At 36.7% G+C, this 17,429-nt stretch overlaps 1 long non-coding RNA gene across 1 annotated transcript; it reads left to right on the top strand.

Moving 5' to 3' along the window:
- Positions 1–7,451: 7,451 nt before the first annotated feature.
- LOC112196452 lies at positions 7,452–10,632 on the top strand. Its single transcript, XR_002935208.2, has 3 exons — positions 7,452–7,869; positions 9,406–10,320; positions 10,427–10,632. It is a non-coding gene; the product is annotated as an uncharacterized LOC112196452 (long non-coding RNA).
- Positions 10,633–17,429: the final 6,797 nt, after the last annotated feature.

The following is a 17,429-nucleotide window of genomic DNA, read 5'->3' as shown; positions in this document are numbered from 1 at the left end:
TATCAAAGAAGGTAATTGGATATTGAGCAAATTCAACTGAAGAGAACAAATTCTTTCATGAATCAATACTGATATGTATTGATAATGATGTTATTAGATAGTAGGTTCTTCAAATCTCAAGCTAATACACATACAACAATATGATTATTAATCAACAACTTTTACCTCCTTTGTCTATTAGCACCAGTGTGTAGAAGTTACCTTGCTATTTTTGCAACCTTTATCTTATTCTCAGTAACACCACCATCTCTAATCTTGTCATGCACATAAAACAATCTACTTTCTAATCAACGTCCAAGTTATAGATTTTGTGAGTAAGGTGTTTTAAGTACAAACAATAAAGCTAATGGTCACAATAGCTTGAATTCTCGTAAGCTTATGAATGCATGACCATCAATTTTGAAAGACAAACACTTCTAATTCTAAAAATGTTAACTTAAAAGAGATTATATATGTGCAACTTGTATATTTGTCTGCAACCACCACAACAGATTATCTCTAAAATATTGAGTTGTAGACATAGAGTAAACATGTATCATTTATTAGACATGTAACAATATAATCTACAGGTCCCTAATAATAGCAAATCGGCCAATGACAGACTAAAACACATAAATCGAACTACGAGCTCCAGGATATAAATGGAAAGAAAATCTGAAGTGCTTCTACTTTGGCAATTTTATTTAAATTACAAGAACAAATGCAGCACTGGCATAAGAAAAGAGTAACAGCAAAGGACACTGCAATTAAAGTTCAAAAAAAAAAAACTGCGAGTTACTAGCAACAAAGCATATATATATATATATATATAATTTATTAAACAGACTAGCAACTAAATTCATATCCTTGCAATCATTCACAGGGACCTCATGACTCCTGACACAAACCCACTGCTCAGCTAGACTTCAACACAAACTCACTAAAGCCTTTGCATCAATTATTAGACCTAGCTTAGTGTTCAAAATTTAACTACTCTTCTATGAATCTTCCTTCTTACTAATTGCGATCAACTGCCATAATCCCCCATAAACCTATCTAACTCTCATAGCAAAGCAAAACTAGGAGACTGATAAAATATCAATAGAGTTGGCAATGATAGAAGCATTTTAATGCGATGTTTTAATAGTTATTTCCTCATATTTTACTTAGTTATTTCCTTAAATAAATCAGTTTTAATAAAGTTTCTATTTTTAGGTGCACTGGAGCAAATGAGCCTAAATGCATATGAGAAGCAAACGAGATGTTGGAAACGATAAAGGCAAGGCACAAGGATGCAGAAATGAATTGAAATGAAGAAGAAAAAAAATTCCTGGTCCAGCCAGAAAATCCTTATCCAACCAAGAAATCCTGGTCCGACTACGAAACCCAGTCAAAGTAGGAATCCTGGATAAACTAGGAAACATGTTCGGAGAAATGAAGAAAAATAGCGAAAAATGCAGAGTCCTAGTTGGAAGTTGGACTAGGAAACCTACTCCTGTCAGGAAAAGGAATCCTAATGACACAAGGAGTCCCAGTTGAACTAGGAAAGCAAAAGAAGATTCCGGAAGGTTCAAGAACATTTCATGTGAAGAGTCCTCATTAGACTAGGAGTCTTGATGACAATAAGATATCTGGGTGGACTAGGAGAGCCCAAGAACAAGCTCAGAACGTCCTCTACAATGGTGATATGGATTGGGAGTCATTTTTAACAACAAAAGATGGTTAAAAATTAAATTTGGAGTCCGTATTAGACATAAACTGATTTTGGCCGAACTTCAAGTATACATCTTGATAATGACATCTCAATTAAATTCTAAATGCATCTAGACATGATTGCGGCCAAAGGAAGACTTCTACAAATAATGAAGGAGAATTTCAAGGGATTGAAATATGTAGAAAGGTTGAAAAAAGGTCCACATACATTCCTTGAAGTCCACATTTCATTCTTGGCCTAAATTGAAGAGATAAAAATCAGAAAGATCCATAGAATTTCAGCAAAAATAATCTCCCTTAAATCAAGGTGTTATTTTGGAGGCTTCCCATTAGTTGGATGACACAGGAAGGATGACGTGATTATCTGATTGGCTAATGTTGTGTGGATCAATTAAATAATTCCTAGAAGTTAAAAGAAAGATCCAAAAGACCTAGACGTCTCCTATATATAGATTCACCCTTCAAGCCTCATTGATTCATTCTTTTCAACTTCAGAAAAAACTCTTTCCATTCTCTAGTTCTTAGTTCTACGTCTTCAAGCCAAGGAGGTGGAGGAGAAGGAGAATGAGCTGTGAGCATCATCTTGCCTAGCCATCGTCCATCTTGTGCCGTTGTCTTGAGGACACTTGCTTTCAAGATCTTCAAAGTTCAACGTCTCAAGTGTTCATCTCATCCCCTTCACGGTGTAATTTTACATTTTTCCTTATGAACTTCTTTAAGTTTGCTTGGTTTGATTTTGTAAACTATGTAATTAGTTAACATATAACATTAAGGGCAAAACATTAAGGGAAAAGTTTAAAGCCCATCTCTATGATTGAATAAAAGTTGCGATTTCTATAGTTGTGATATCTATGTTGCTTATGTGAGATTGCTTGATTGGTTTTGCTTTACAGAAAACTTTTACATGTTTATCTTAGGGTTTTTGTCAATTTACCCCATTTCTAGGGATTTTTTTCTCCCTTGCCCCATTAAGTTCTTTTAATTTCCCCTTACCCAAAACACTCTAAGGAAGTCTTCCCTAATACCCCATTAAGTTTTTTTTTTTTTAAGACAATTTTACTCTCACCCCTTTATTACTTAGAGAGAGAGAGAGAATGAAAGAGAGAAAAACTATAAGAGACTTCGCCGGAACCCGGTCACCAGTCGCCGAATTCTCGTCACTGGTCGTAGGAATCAGGTAACTTACCCCGGAATCAGGTCATCGGTGCCGCCCACCGGACTTTTCTGAAAACCTCCCCAGAGATTCTCAAGGAAGTCGTCGGAGATCTCATAGGTCGCTAAAAAGGTTTATTGCCCCCAATAGACATATATTGCCCTCTAATAGACATCTATCACCCCTCAATGGACGTCTATTACCCCCCAATTGAGAGGCAATATATAGTCTATTGCCCTTCAATAGATGTCTATTTCCCCCCAAATAGAACTTTCGGTCATTGAAATGAGAATTAATCTTCTTAAAATTAGACAAATAAAACTTTGATTGAAGAAAGAAAAACGAGGAGATTACATCAATTCAAAACGTCTATTGCCCTCCAATAGACGTTCAAAACTATTTTTTTTTCTTTCCTTTTCTCCCATTACTTAAAACAAAAAAAAAAAACAAAAATTGATTTGGGCACCAAAAAAAAATGCTCTGGGCACCCAATCTGCTTCTTCTTCCTTATTCCATGGTTGCAGACGAGAACCCTAACTTCTTCGTCATCGTAAAACACTGAAGGACAAAGAGAACTGCTTATCGACAACGCCGATATCGAAGTCAATGAGGCCGGAGATGGGCACATCGACTCGGATACCTTTCACTGGAAACCAAAGGAAGAGATCCTGAGCGGAGATGCCGGATTCTCCAAAATTGTGAGTCCTGGAGACGTTGAAATCATACCGGACCCGATTTTAGAACTTGGCGAGGCAAGGCTGGGGCAGAAAGACCTGGAATTCGCCACTGGAATCGTTGAGGGAATATTCCATGATGCCTTTGGGGAGAAGGCCGATGGGTAAGCCATATTGCCGGAGGTGATCGTAGATGCTTCCTCCTCTTCCTCCTTCTTCGATGCTTGTTTTGTTGCTGGATTTGGGGGCTGGCGATGCTCTGGCCACGACGCCGATCACAACAAGGTTGAGCTCGATTACCTTGAGGAGTCTAGATCTGCGATAGTCAAAGAAGGCAATCGGCGATTGAAGTTGGTGTTATCGTGCGGGGACGGCGAGAGAGAGAGTGTGCAGATATAAGGAATGAGTCTTTGATGTAATTGTTTATTTTGGCTGTGGATAAAATTATCTTTTTATGTTAAATTGGATTAGTAGGGATAAAAATATGTTGTTGGGGTAAGTGGGATAATTTTGACTCACTTTAATGCTTTGAGCAGTGACAGAAATAAAATCAAAGATTGAGATTTAATTATCAATGTACATACTGAAAAATGCAAAAAATATGACCTCAACCAACCTAACTCATGAGTTAAGAGGTAGTTGAACTCTTGAAGAGCTTTCCACCATTATGATGTACACCTATAATGATAATGCAAAAACAGTGTATTAAAAATAGAATGTACGTATAGACTTGGAAAAGAAAGAAGAATAAGGCACTTATCTAGTTGGAATCATTTGTATCTACGGAAGATAGTATATTTATTTGCACCATTCCCTAGAGATTCCTCTTACATTTGAACCAAATCAAGAAACTTGTAAGTAGGTCTTAATTATGGTTAAGTAAGTACTTCTTGGTCTATTCTAAGCTAATATACCAATTCCCGGGTCTTGGGTTTTAAAAGTTTCTCATGTATCCACTGGGTCCTTAAAATTGATTTTAAAGTAATCACCTTGAATGTCATGGGCCTGATTAATTGAAACACCAACGCGTGCATCCCCATCCACCAACTCATGGTCAATCGAAAATCCTCTCCATCCACTGGTAAGTCTTTTGGGAGAGGATCCTCTCATGAGCAAATTAAACACCTGAGCTACCTGAGCTTTGAAGCAGATGACGACACGTGGATTTATCAAATCTAACAGTCTATGATTCTTCTTTTCCTTTGGTCACTTCTTTCCTTCCTCTCTCTTCTGATTTCCCTTTCCTTCACTGCACGTTCTTCTTTTCCTTCCCTTTCTCTCTCTTCTGTTCTTCTTCACTCTTTATCAGATGAAATCTTCTTATGACAAAACCTCTCTCTGTTTTAAATCTCTATTTTGCCACATCTAAGCTATCATCTCCCGCTCTAAACAGTTCTTTCTTCTTCCTCTTCACCCTCGTATTTCCGGTCAATTTAAGGTCCAGCAATCTTTCATGTTCACTCTGGGATTAAGATTCAGTGGATGAGTTGGGTTGGGATTCAATTGATGGGTAGAATTTGGGGCTATGATTCAATTGTTGATTTCAATTTATGTTTCTTCTCTCTAATATTCCATTGCCTAATACTTGATTACTGATTGGAAAGTTGTAATAAAAGATATACTCACAATGAATGCAATTTCCCAACAACAAAAATTTCTCCCAAAGTTTGCTTCTTTTTCTTAAAGACCGCATCTTCAGCTCCAAAACTTTTCGATTTCTTACAGATAATAGTCAAATACTCTTTCTCCCTGTCCTCAACTTGAATGACTCATTAAACCAATTTTTTTTTGCGTTTATACTTTGCAATTGATTCATTAGTAGGCTTTCTTGGCATTTAAAGCAACTTGAGATTTGTTGTTTTGCAATCCACCCCTCTCTCTCTCGTCTTCATCCGACTTCAACTTCCCATTCACAGTCGCTTGGAGAATCAAATCAAAAACAAAGTAGAGTACCCAGATAACCCAGGTCTCGAAGGATGAACTTCAAAAGATTCAATTTTTATAACCCACGGCCTTAATTTGGTCTGGGTACTTGGATAGGAAGAGAAGAGAGAATGCCAAGGGTAAAACCTGAGATTTGGTTTTCGTTTAGATTTGATTTTGCTAAGATTGAATGCCAAGGATTTCAATTTTGGATTGTTATTTTTTGGGTTTGTATGAAAGTGAAGAGAGCAAGGAAGCCAAAAAAAAAAAATCAGAATGATCATGAACAAAGAGAGAGGTTAAGTGGAGATAATGGAGGTGGAGAATTGCAGTTAATTGAACCACAAAATGGAATACGAAGTTGAAGAAGAAGAAGAAGAAGAAGAAGAAGAAGAAGAGAGAATCAGTGGCGGATCCAGGATCGAATTGTTGTCTAGGCTAATTAGAAGTGTACAATAATTTTTTTTTTTTTTTTGAGATTTAGAACTCAGTGGGAGGCTCATCCTCACGCCTTTATTATTTTGGATATATCAAAACATACAACGGAGGGGACATAAAACCAAATCCCATAAATTAAAAACTACAAGCATACATTTGTTGTAAAACAACAAAAAACTAACTAAATCGTACCCTCCGAGACCCACTCACTTCAAACTCAGCAATCAAAGAATCATTATCAATGTAGGGAAATCAGAAGCCAAAGAAAGCATCAAGAAATCCCAAAACCCAACAAAAGCTCATTCGCTTGTTGTTACTTTATTTTTTCTTTTTTTTAGCTAGTAATTTGTCACTAGAGACATCAGTCGATAATTCTAACTAAAAATACAATCATGAATCATCATATAATTTTTTTTTTCTTTGGGCTGGTATGGGCTAAAGGTATATATATATATATATATATATATATATATATATATATATATATATATACTCAAGGGTTTTTGGCCCAAAATGTTGCCTAGGCTTGAGCCCATAGAGACTTCTACTTCGTTCTGCCATGAGAATGTTTTGATTGTTGGATTAAGCTGCAAAAAATGAAATAAGTGCAACAAAAGATTAGAGCCATTAGATGTGTATTTGGACACGTGGCAGATTATTATGAAAAGCTCAGGTATTTAATTTGCCCAAGAGAGGATCCTCTCCAAAGTCCTTCACTATTCCCCAAGTATTTAGTCGGGTAACCTCACCTTCTTCATCTACAAACATCACAGTTGCACCACCCTGTTTTAGAAATCAGACAAAATACTTGGAAGCATTCCTATAATGGTGAAGTAGCATGATTCTTGCTATGTACACACTTCGAAGAAACCTAATGCCTAGAGAATGGTCACATGTGTGATTTTAAGTCTCAATAGTTATCAGTCTTAAGATAATGGTTGGCTTCGACAGCTAGAAACACATATATACTAGCAAGACTAAATTTTATATATATATATATATGTGTGTGTGTGTGTGTGTGTGTGTGTGTGTGGTGCTATGCATAATAAGTTAGAGGGAGTGCAGTGCATAAAAGTTAAGAAAAGGCAGATGTATAAATATGCATATACTATATATATATATATATATATATGATTATACATATGTGTGATAACAATTTAGTTTAGTGCAGTCCATTCATATAAAGGGACGGCAAAACCTCTATGCATATATTTGTTCTTCTTTAAAGAGAAGATAGTAATTACAATCATAAATTGCATTAGGAAAAGAAAACAGCATGTTTGATCCTTGTTAAGCTTTTCACCAAGGACTCAAGAAAATGAAGAAATCAATACTGGCAGTAATCATACCATTTACAGGAATCCATATCTCTCACTATGAGACCAAAACATTGCAATGCCTTCATTCATATATACTAGACGCCAAGTACACTTTATAGATATGTATAATGTATAATTACGTGGGCAGTTATTTAATAGAATATAGAGAAAATTGCTTCATCTTTGCTATTTTTTATTTTTTCTGTAAAATTTCTTTTATTTTTCTTTTATCTTGTGAATTGGTCTTTTTTTCCTTCTCGAATATTTCAGTTGAAATACTTTTTAATATTTTAAGGATATTTTGGTAAAAAATTCTGTTTTGGTTGACAAACTCTCTTATCTTAATAACGGTATAGATATATATGACTTGAATATAAAAAATATTTGAACGGGCCCAACACATGTAAAAAGGGCCCAACCCAACACTTCATGTCCAACGATATAAAGGCATATCTAGCGAAACCCTAAAATCAGATCCAGAAAAATCCCAATTCTCGCCGAATCATGGTATCGTCTGAGGTGTTCTATGCTCTCGTAAACCCCGTTTTGGGAGTCCTGCTTGTTGGATACTTTGCAAAGGTCACACCTATCGCTGAAGACATGCTAAAAGACTGGAAACGTAGCAACGAGATCATACTGGAATCTTGCACGGAGGAGATGAGAGAAAGAGGTTGGTTAGAAAAGTGATTTTCCTTTTTTCCAGATTTATTTACTTTGATGTGTATCTCTGAATTTTGTGATCGATATGTTCCTTTATTAATTAGAGACGCTAATAGGATTCTGAAATCATATTGATTCTCTAGTTTGTTTGGATGCACATTATCCTTTATTAATTAGTTTCTTTTTTTTAATCTCTATATTCATCAAAATTAATGCCTTCTTGTTGTCCTGTATTCTTTTTTGTCATCATCAAGTATTTTGAATTTAGGTTGGTTTGTGGAATAATATAACTATGTAAGTTGCTTAGAAATTCCAATACAAATCTTTTTCTTCCTGTTATTCTTTCGGTTTTGTGCGGGAAAGGTAGCAAGGATGGTAACAAGTTATGGGTATGAAAATTGAACTCTTGTTTGTTGGTCTTCTGTGCTGTTTAGTCTTGTAGGAGTATCACTTTTTTCATGTTTCTGAAAGACTAATTTACAATAGTCAGATCAGTAAAAAAAGAAGTTTAGAACTCCTTCCTTATTTATTTATTTAGCTTCTATAAAAAATATGGAGAAAAGCTGGCTGTCGGTATCTCCTATAGATCTACCGGTTGTTGATTGGAAATTGGAAAAGGATATTAGAAAGAGACGATGGGGAGCCAGGATGGTAGGAAGTTATGGGTATGAAAATTGAACTCTTGTTTGTTGGTCTTCTGTGCTGTTTAGTCTTGTAGGAGTATCACTTTTTTCATGTTTCTGAAAGACTAATTTACAATAGTCAGATCAGTAAAAAAAGAAGTTTAGAACTCCTTCCTTATTTATTTATTTAGCTTCTATAAAAATATGGAGAAAAGCTGGCTGTCGGTATCTCCTATAGATCTACCGGTTGTTGATTGGAAATTGGAAAAGGATATTAGAAAGAGACGATGGGGAGCCAGGATGGTAGGAAGTTATGGGTATGAAAATTGAACTCTTGTTTGTTGGTCTTATGTGTTTTTCACTTTTTCTTAGCCTAGTAGGAACATCACTTTTTCAAGTTTTTGAAAGACTACTTCACAATAGGCTTGCTACGTTCTGAACCAGTTATTAGTCTTTGCTTATATCCCCTCCCTATCAAAACCATTGCTCTTATATAAGAACAACTTGTAATGCGTAGTTGTGTATTAGATAGCTATTAAGTATTTTAGATAGCTATTAAGCAAGGTTGATCTCGATATTTGAGTTAGATCAGTTGATATGAATTCTAAATTCATGGTTTTTTTGGTTAGGTCCAATGTTATTATTTTAGTCTTTTACACCATCACTGTGGACACATTTGAAAGGTGTAGAGAGGGTTGCTGAACCAAGTATTTTGAATTTAGGTTGGGGATACAAGTATGTGCAGCAAAAGTTGCTTATATGAAAATTGTTGCAAGTTTCTTCTTTAATCAATGAACTGGCCTAGCTTCTCTGTGTAGTCTATTTTTGTTTTCATCTTTTGTCCATTCAACTGATTTTCATTTCCGTATTGAGGATTCTTATGTGACATTAACTTATTTGTCTGGTTTTTGATTGATTTGCAGGCAGGAATGTCTCTAAGGTTCAGAAATGAACCCGTCATAATGTGAATTTGTGAGAGACTACTTTTGGCTTTATGTAATTATAACTACTTCGACGCTCAGTATTTCTCATGTCTTAGTTTAGACGGTTCTATATTGTACCTTAACTTAGTGGCAAGGCCTTGTAACTTGTAAGAGAGTGAACGTGTCTTGATATGTACAAAAATCTCTTTTATGTTATCTGATTTGTTTGGTTTAATATTGTGTTTTCTGATGTTTATCCGGTTTCTTGTATTTTTATGTATATGTTTAAAACTCAAAAGTAATTTACAATCAATATTAATATGCAAAAGAATTTATAGAAAATTCTCATAAGTGTCATTTTGAAACTTTAATTAGTCATAAGGTCACTTAATTTTTCTTGTACATATAAGGCCACTTGCATCCTCAAATTATTTTTTTCTGACCGTTTTGTCCTTCATAAAAGAAAACTAACTGCATCATTCACTCTCTCTATTGCAAAAAAAGAAAATCATTCTCTCTCTCTCTCTCTCTCTCTCGGCGAGAACCCTTCCTTAGGATCTCGTTCAGCTCTGACAGCATCCTTCCTCACCATCTCGCTCGGCTCCGGTAGCACAGGACTGTCGGATGCGACAACTCCGTCATCGATTCCGTTCTCTATTACCGTTCTCAGCAGGAGCTGACCCGAACGGAGACGAGCTGGAGTAGTTCGGCCTCAGATCTTGGAATCCAAACGACAAACCCATCGCCGCGTCGTCCAGTTCCGGCAACCTGACGGTCCGGCGATGCTAGGTGAGGAGGTTGAAGACGAAGCTTCAAAGGACGAGATCGAGAGCGCAAAGAGCTCTCAACTGCCTGAGATTCATCGGCACCATCTTCCTCATCACTAGATCGCAACCACTTTAGCTTCATCTACCTGTAAGTTGAATCTTCTTTTTGTTTATTTCGAATTGATTGAAATTAGTGTTGATTTAGGGTTTCTAATTTGTGGAATTTAAAATTTGTGTTGCCAAAATTGCTACAGGATTGGGCATTCAAGTTGCTGTAGAGGCAGAGTATCAGATCACTCCTTCAGTAAGCTTTGGAGTTTCAATTATGGCAATTATTGATGGAATTGTTGCATTTTATTTTGGATAATTAAACTTAAAGTAGATGTAGATTAGGTTATGTGGTTGAGGTATTTCAAGCTGGTCTTGAAGATCATATTTTATATTTGCATTATTTTGTTGAGTTTGGTTAACTTTACATGTCTGATATGATTAGGTTTTGGTTTGGTTGGTGTTGGTTTCATTCTGCCGAGCCACCATCTTTTGTTCCTCCTTAGTATGACACTTGTTAATGATCTGGAAAGACATTATTATAGAAGTGCCGAGACTCGAATAACCTCTGCTAGGGTTCTGGAATCGATCGCCGTGAGCACCGAGCGGGACAGAGTGTTGCCTGAATTGTTGAAATTAACTAGTCCGAAAAAGGATTCGACCCTAATCAAAGCAGGATTGTCTTAACTCTTCGCCGTTTCGATGCTGAAACACGTGGAGGTGTAGTTAGTCCAACTCGACTCGGTGTCGCCTTCAAGTCTCTATATATTCGAATTGTTCAAGGACTCGAACTCTACGACGTCGACGAGGGTTCAGTGAACGAAGCCAATTAAGTCCCTTCTCTTCTTCACAGAGCTGCAAGCTTTCTCTATTGCATTATAGACAGTGATGATGATGATCAATTGATCGAACAAGTGGTGACGTGGAACGAAGTGAACGAACTGGACCATTGGATTGATGAAGAAAGAGATTGAGATGGGTTCGACCCCATGAAGCTTCACCCACCTCAGAAATGGGGTTTTTGAATCAAAGGTCAAAGAAAGCTTAAAGGGCTCAAAGAGAGTGCCGTTGGCAATTTAGTAAGCAAGAATTTGTGGAAATTGATTCTCGGGGTCATTCTCTCTGTCTTGAGTATTTGTGCAATGTTCCGTGTGGAAAGCTCTAACACGTAAGGTCTACAATTTTTTACATTTTTTTTGGTGGGTGATATTTTGGGTTTTTGGATTTTGTTTCAAGTTGTTTTTCCCTTAAGTTGATGATCAGAATAGTTGGATTAACCAATTATTGGGAGGCAATAATCATTTTATTGGGGCAATACACTTATTCTTGGGGGCAGTAATGTTTCTATTGGGGAGCAATAATCATATTATTAGGGGTCAGTAATGTTTCTATTGGGGGACAATAATCATATTACTGGGAGGCAATAATCCTATTATTAGGGGTTACTGTGGGGCAGTAATTATATTATTGGGGAACACTAATATGCTCCTGTGACCTATGAGATCTCCGATGAGCTTTTTGAAAACTTTCGGCGACTTGTGATCGGATTCCGGCCACCGGTGACGGGACTTCAGCGACCAGTGACCGAACTCCGGCGGCGGTGATGGGACTCCGACAACCGGTGACCTGATTCCGACGACATGTGATCGAAATCCAGCGAGCATTAACCAGACTCCAGTCAAGTCTCCGTTGACTTCTCTCTAAGTGACAATGGGAGGGAGGGCAAAATTGTCTCAATAATATACATAAAAATAATTTAAAAAAAATACTTAATTGGGTATTAGGGCAAAAAATATGTAATTTGTTGGGTAAGTGGGAAATCTTATAAGATGCTTGGGTAAGTGGGGTAAATGAAGCTCAATTTTGGGTAAATGGAGATTTTCTCTATTTTGTTCTAAAAAAAAGGGCAAGAAAATCTTTAAATCCAGTGAAATCTGAAAATTGCGATGGACAAGTAAAAATAAAATCCCTTTTCCAACCTTGACTAGGGTTTTGGCTGACCAGAGATAATATAATACTAATAAGAAAAGGGAATTAGCTAGAGTAACAAAAACCCTAGCAAGGTTGCACTGAAAAGAAAAACCTATCACAGCAAAAGAAAAATCAGGGACAAAAGAGATGATTCAACCGGGATTAGCAACAGCAGCAGCAAGGTTAAGAGGAGGAATTGGATTAGGTTCTTTAAGGCAAATTAGCAGCAACTTTTCAGTGTTGGAATGAGCTGTAAACATTCCTGTAAATATTTTGTAATCAATTAGGATTTAGTTTCCTATTGTAAGCAGTATTCATTGCCTTTCTTATTGTACACACAATGTAATTGTATATATTCCTCCTCATAGAGAAGAATAGAGTATCACCAAATTATTCACTAGTTCTGATATGGTATCAGAGCTGTTCGATCCTAAATCATAGGACAATGCTCTCCTGCCTTCCAATCCTTGAATCCCGACTTCCGAATTCTGAATACCGAATCCCGAATATCAAATTTCCATCTCATTTCGCTGCAAACACAAACAACCAAAACACCAAAACAGTTCTAAAACAGAATTGAAGTGAAATCCTTACACATCCAAAGCTTATTCAGCCGTGGATGCCGACGGGAACCCGCAACGAATCTTCCACCTCCATTGTCATCATTTGCATCGTCATCTTAGTCCAACCTCTACCAATTCTTCATGTTTAGTATCACAGTGACAATTCACCATTCCCTACTGGAGTCATCCTGGATGAAACCAATTATTCTCTTTGGTCTCAAGTCTTGGAGATGCGTATTGGTGTGCGGAACAAAGCCGACTATCTTACCGGCACAACAGTTAAACTAGCACCTAGAGATCCCAACTATGATACGTGGGTAACTGACAACCACAAAGTCAAAAGTTGGCTTATTGATTCAATGATTCCATCACTGATGCAGAGATTCATTCGTTTTGGCACCGCTCAGGAAATCTGGGAAGCTGTTTCCAAGACCTTTTATGATGGGTCTAATGAGACTTGAATTTTTGAATTGAACTGGAAATCATTCACTACTCTGCAGAATGTTAGACCTCTCTCTACATATTATAATGAATTGATTGCTATTTTTCAAGAAATTGATCACAGGAGCACAACTCAAGAAGACACGGTGGAAGGAGTTACTCAGCTCAGCATCTCTCTGAAGAGACTTCGGGTTCATATCTTCTTAAGTGGTCTTGATTCAGACTTTGACCAGGTGCGTGGAGTAATTTTGAGGAAGGAAACAAAACTGGATCTTGAGAGTAGTTATGCTTATGTGCGTATGGTGGAGCAACAAAAGAAGACTATGGAAAATTCTTCAATGAATGCAGAAAGTATAGTTATGGCTGTCAATAGACTTAACCTGGAGGGCTCCGCCGCAATGGCAAATCGTCCTAGATAAGGCCCACCTCCTGGATTCTCACAGACAAAACCTGGAGCTTCTTAACAAAGTTTTCGGCCTCGGAATAGCTCTTCCATCCGACCTGGAGGTTTGGTGTGTCAACATTGTGGGGATGCTGGTCATTCTAAGTGGAAGTGTTATGAAATTATGGGTTATCCAGAATGGTGGGATTTCACCAAGAGGCCTCGGAAGAATATTGGAGGCAAAGCTGCAGTTGCAACTACAAAAACATCTCAAGAAACAGGTACCTGCTCACTGCCACAAGCAAATGTGACTCAAACAGGTAACCTTGGTCAGTCTCTCAATGTTAATGCCAGTGCTAGTAATTCTACATGGATAATTGATACAGGTGTATCAGATCATATGACTAATGACCCAAATCAACTCCAATCCATCAAACCCTCCACTCAAGCTATTATCTCTACTAGATGGTAGTCCTTCTCCAGTCACTGGAGAGGGTTCTGTAATTTTATCACCTTCCGTGACCTTAGATACTATTCTTATTGTTCCATCTTTAGCTTACAGTTTATTATCTGTCGGCCAAATCACTATGGCCCTATCCTGTCTAGTAATGATAGGAGCATAAAATGTGACAAATATAATGTGCAAACCTTTACACTTTTCTTAGCTATTTCCTTCAAAAAGTCAGTTTTAACTTTGTTTTCTTTTTAGGTAGTTTGTGGAGTGATTCAAGAGAAATAGGAGCCTAAAGGGAGCAATAAAGCCATGGATCATGAAGTACTAATGCAGAGGACTAAGTGTCATTAACCTGTTGGCCATAAATTACAAGGGAAGTCCATGAAAAAAGTTGTGCAAAACAGTTGCTGCAAAGCATAAAACTGCAGTTTCAGAATCAGCATTCTGGGAACGGTTTTGAGGAGCAATTCTTGCATTCTTGATAACCTCCAAAAACTGCAAAATACTTTGTCGCAGTGTGTTTGTCATCCCCATCTAAATAGTTGACATTTGAAAGAGCAGGACGGGTAGATAAGTCAGAATTATAAACCAAAGACAAAAGAATTGAGTGGAGTAAAACTGTAAGAGAAAGGTAGGTTGCTTGAGTTTATCATATACAAGAAGCTTATAACATCGAAGTGCTAGAAGTTTGGTTGTTTGCTGTGATGCATATTGTGGTGCGCACGCTAAGTAGAAGTATGCAGCCCACAATTGAAACATGATGTCTTCCAACTCATTTGTCCATATTTTGTACGTGTTTGTACTTTATCTAGATTCTAATACACTACTCTTAAGTTCTCTCATCAGTCTAATACCGTGTGACAGTGTATTCAATAGAATAACCAAAAGTGTGACAATGTTGCATGCACTCTACTAATTCTATTTGTTGTTCACAAAATCAAGTACTAATTTCTGCTAAGAACATACCATAGATAGTAAGCAGACGCAATTCTAACACACTTTTATGAGCTCTCTTATTAGCCTAAAACTTCCTAGCAATTTCTTGACAAACTTATGCAACTGTGTTCATGAGAATAAAGAAAAGCACAATAATGTTCCATGCACTCTCTACTTCAGTCTATTTAAAGTGCTTCTTACAATATCCAAGTGCTAATATCTGCTAATGACATGATCACATATAGTAAGCAGACACAACTCATTCTGGTTGACAGGTTCAATTATCAAGGGTTTAGTCATCCTGCTGCTTTTTCATGCAAGGACATACCGAGTACTCCAGATTACAGAGCTTAAGAACACCACCACTGAAAGGAAAATTATAGATCATCTTGTTTGACAATTAGTGCACTGAAAGGCATAAGACTTGCCACCTAAAGACATGGAAAACCAATTACACTACAATCCCTCTTGTCCGAGCTTGTTTGTTCCACTGACGAGTTGAAAAACCAAATTCTTAACAGCATAAGGACCCATACTTTATTCCAAGAAAATAATTATATTCTATAGCAAAGAATTAAAAAGTGATGATTCTTGAATTTTTTGCAATATAAGACTCTATAGAACACCGCATATCCTGACCCTGGAATAGTCTTTATACTTGTGCATCCTTCAAGGGATAACAACATGGGGGCTTAGAATAATTTACCCTGACATTTGAGGTCCCAAGTATAATTCCCTCCCTCCCCAATATCATTTCATAAAAATAGAGGAAAATAACAAGTAGTGAAAGGTCACCCAAAAGGACATAAAAATAAAGCTTATGGTTTTGTTTACATACATTATCTTGTCTACGATCTTGCTAGTTTATGTAATAACTTGTTTACTAAACTATAAGAAGATAAATGTTTGCTGATAATATTCTATATGCTCTTTTTCGGCCAAAGAGCTTTGATGATGATTTAGAAATTAAGGTGGCAAGGGATTGTCCACCCTTCTTAAAATCAAATAGTGCAGAAACACATGTAACCCCAAAAAAGGCAGAATTGTTTTTCTTTTTTTTCTTCGTAGTATGTAACGCCTCTGAAAATTAACTTAAGTTGATGAACTATAGAACATTAATATGTAGAACCAGTGGATAAACTATAATCACACAGTTTCCTGTTACTTTGTATACTGCTAGTGTGTGAACCTTGGTTGGTAAACTGACATCAATCAGATTTCATGTTTGGTGTACCCACATGTTTAGAGATATCTATGGAGAAAATGGTTACGAAATTCTTTTTGCAAGATTTCTACGCAGTCTTATACAAACATGGAGAAACTAGATCATGTCTAGAGTCTAGTTCTGCTCAGCTCATACTGACCTGCATCTAATGGATATACTGTTTGCACCATACGGGTGGAAATGTTCACATACACAGCTAACAGAAATCCGATATGGATCCGACTCCTCTAAAGTGAGTTTCTGTAAAGTTATGTAAAGTTAGTGTAATCCTCATCTTTCATATGATCTAACGGCTAGTAAAATAATCTCGTCACTAAATACAACTCATATAATTTTTTCTTCCCAAACTGTCATTTACAGGATTAAAGGCCTTAATACTCACTTAAACGATTTTCTTTTCGACTAACGTTAAATCAGCCTAATTGTTATGGTTGCTCTGTGAGTATTGCTCGCTCGTTCTCTGTACACTATATTCTGGGCTTCAATGCTATTCCATTGTTATATAAGAAAATCAAATCATGAATTATTCCTTTTCAAACAAAATAAAATTCTTTCATTTCAAGGACAATTGGAATAAAATCTAGTGTACGCCTATAGATGTATAAAGTCCACCAGCGATTAAATCAAAAGCCAGAGACTGAGAATTATACTAAGGCTAATTAGGAACCAATCATCAAAGAGGTGAAACTACTGATGCAAATAAAAAAGTAAAGGAAATGGGTAGAAAAGTGCAACTGCTAAACCCATATATATGCAATTGAGAAGGGGCAATTGCAGCATCAGTCTTTCATGGAGAAGAAACAGAATTAACATCAAACCCTAAGATTTAAAGTTGCAAACCAAAGGAGGAGGTTGAAATCAAAATCATAATCAGCAATAAAAAAATGAAAAGCTTATCATCATGACAGAGAGGATGATAAACAGAGAGATAGAGGGAGATAGAGGGAGAGAGAGAGAGAGAGAGAGAGAGAGAGAGAGAGAGAGAGAGAGAAGATGAGACCAGAGAGTTTAGCATGTTCTTTCTTTATTATTTGTTTGGGTTCCCAGATTTTGAAAGGATTCATGGCGTTTTTTTTTTTTTTCCTTTCTTTTGCCATTAATAAAGTTGGACAGTTAGGGAAGAAAAAATTGTTTGAGTAGTAGTATATAACATGGTTATTTTACTGGCCATTAGATCAAATGAATGATGAAGATTACACTAACTTTACATAACTTCATAAAAACTCACTTTAGAGGA

The sequence above is a fragment of the Rosa chinensis genome, chromosome 4 (assembly GCF_002994745.2).
Source record: "Rosa chinensis cultivar Old Blush chromosome 4, RchiOBHm-V2, whole genome shotgun sequence".
Taxonomy (NCBI): Eukaryota; Viridiplantae; Streptophyta; class Magnoliopsida; order Rosales; family Rosaceae; genus Rosa; species Rosa chinensis.
The sequence above is the reverse complement of the archived record's forward strand: the minus strand, read 5'-3'. Positions and strand labels throughout refer to the sequence as shown.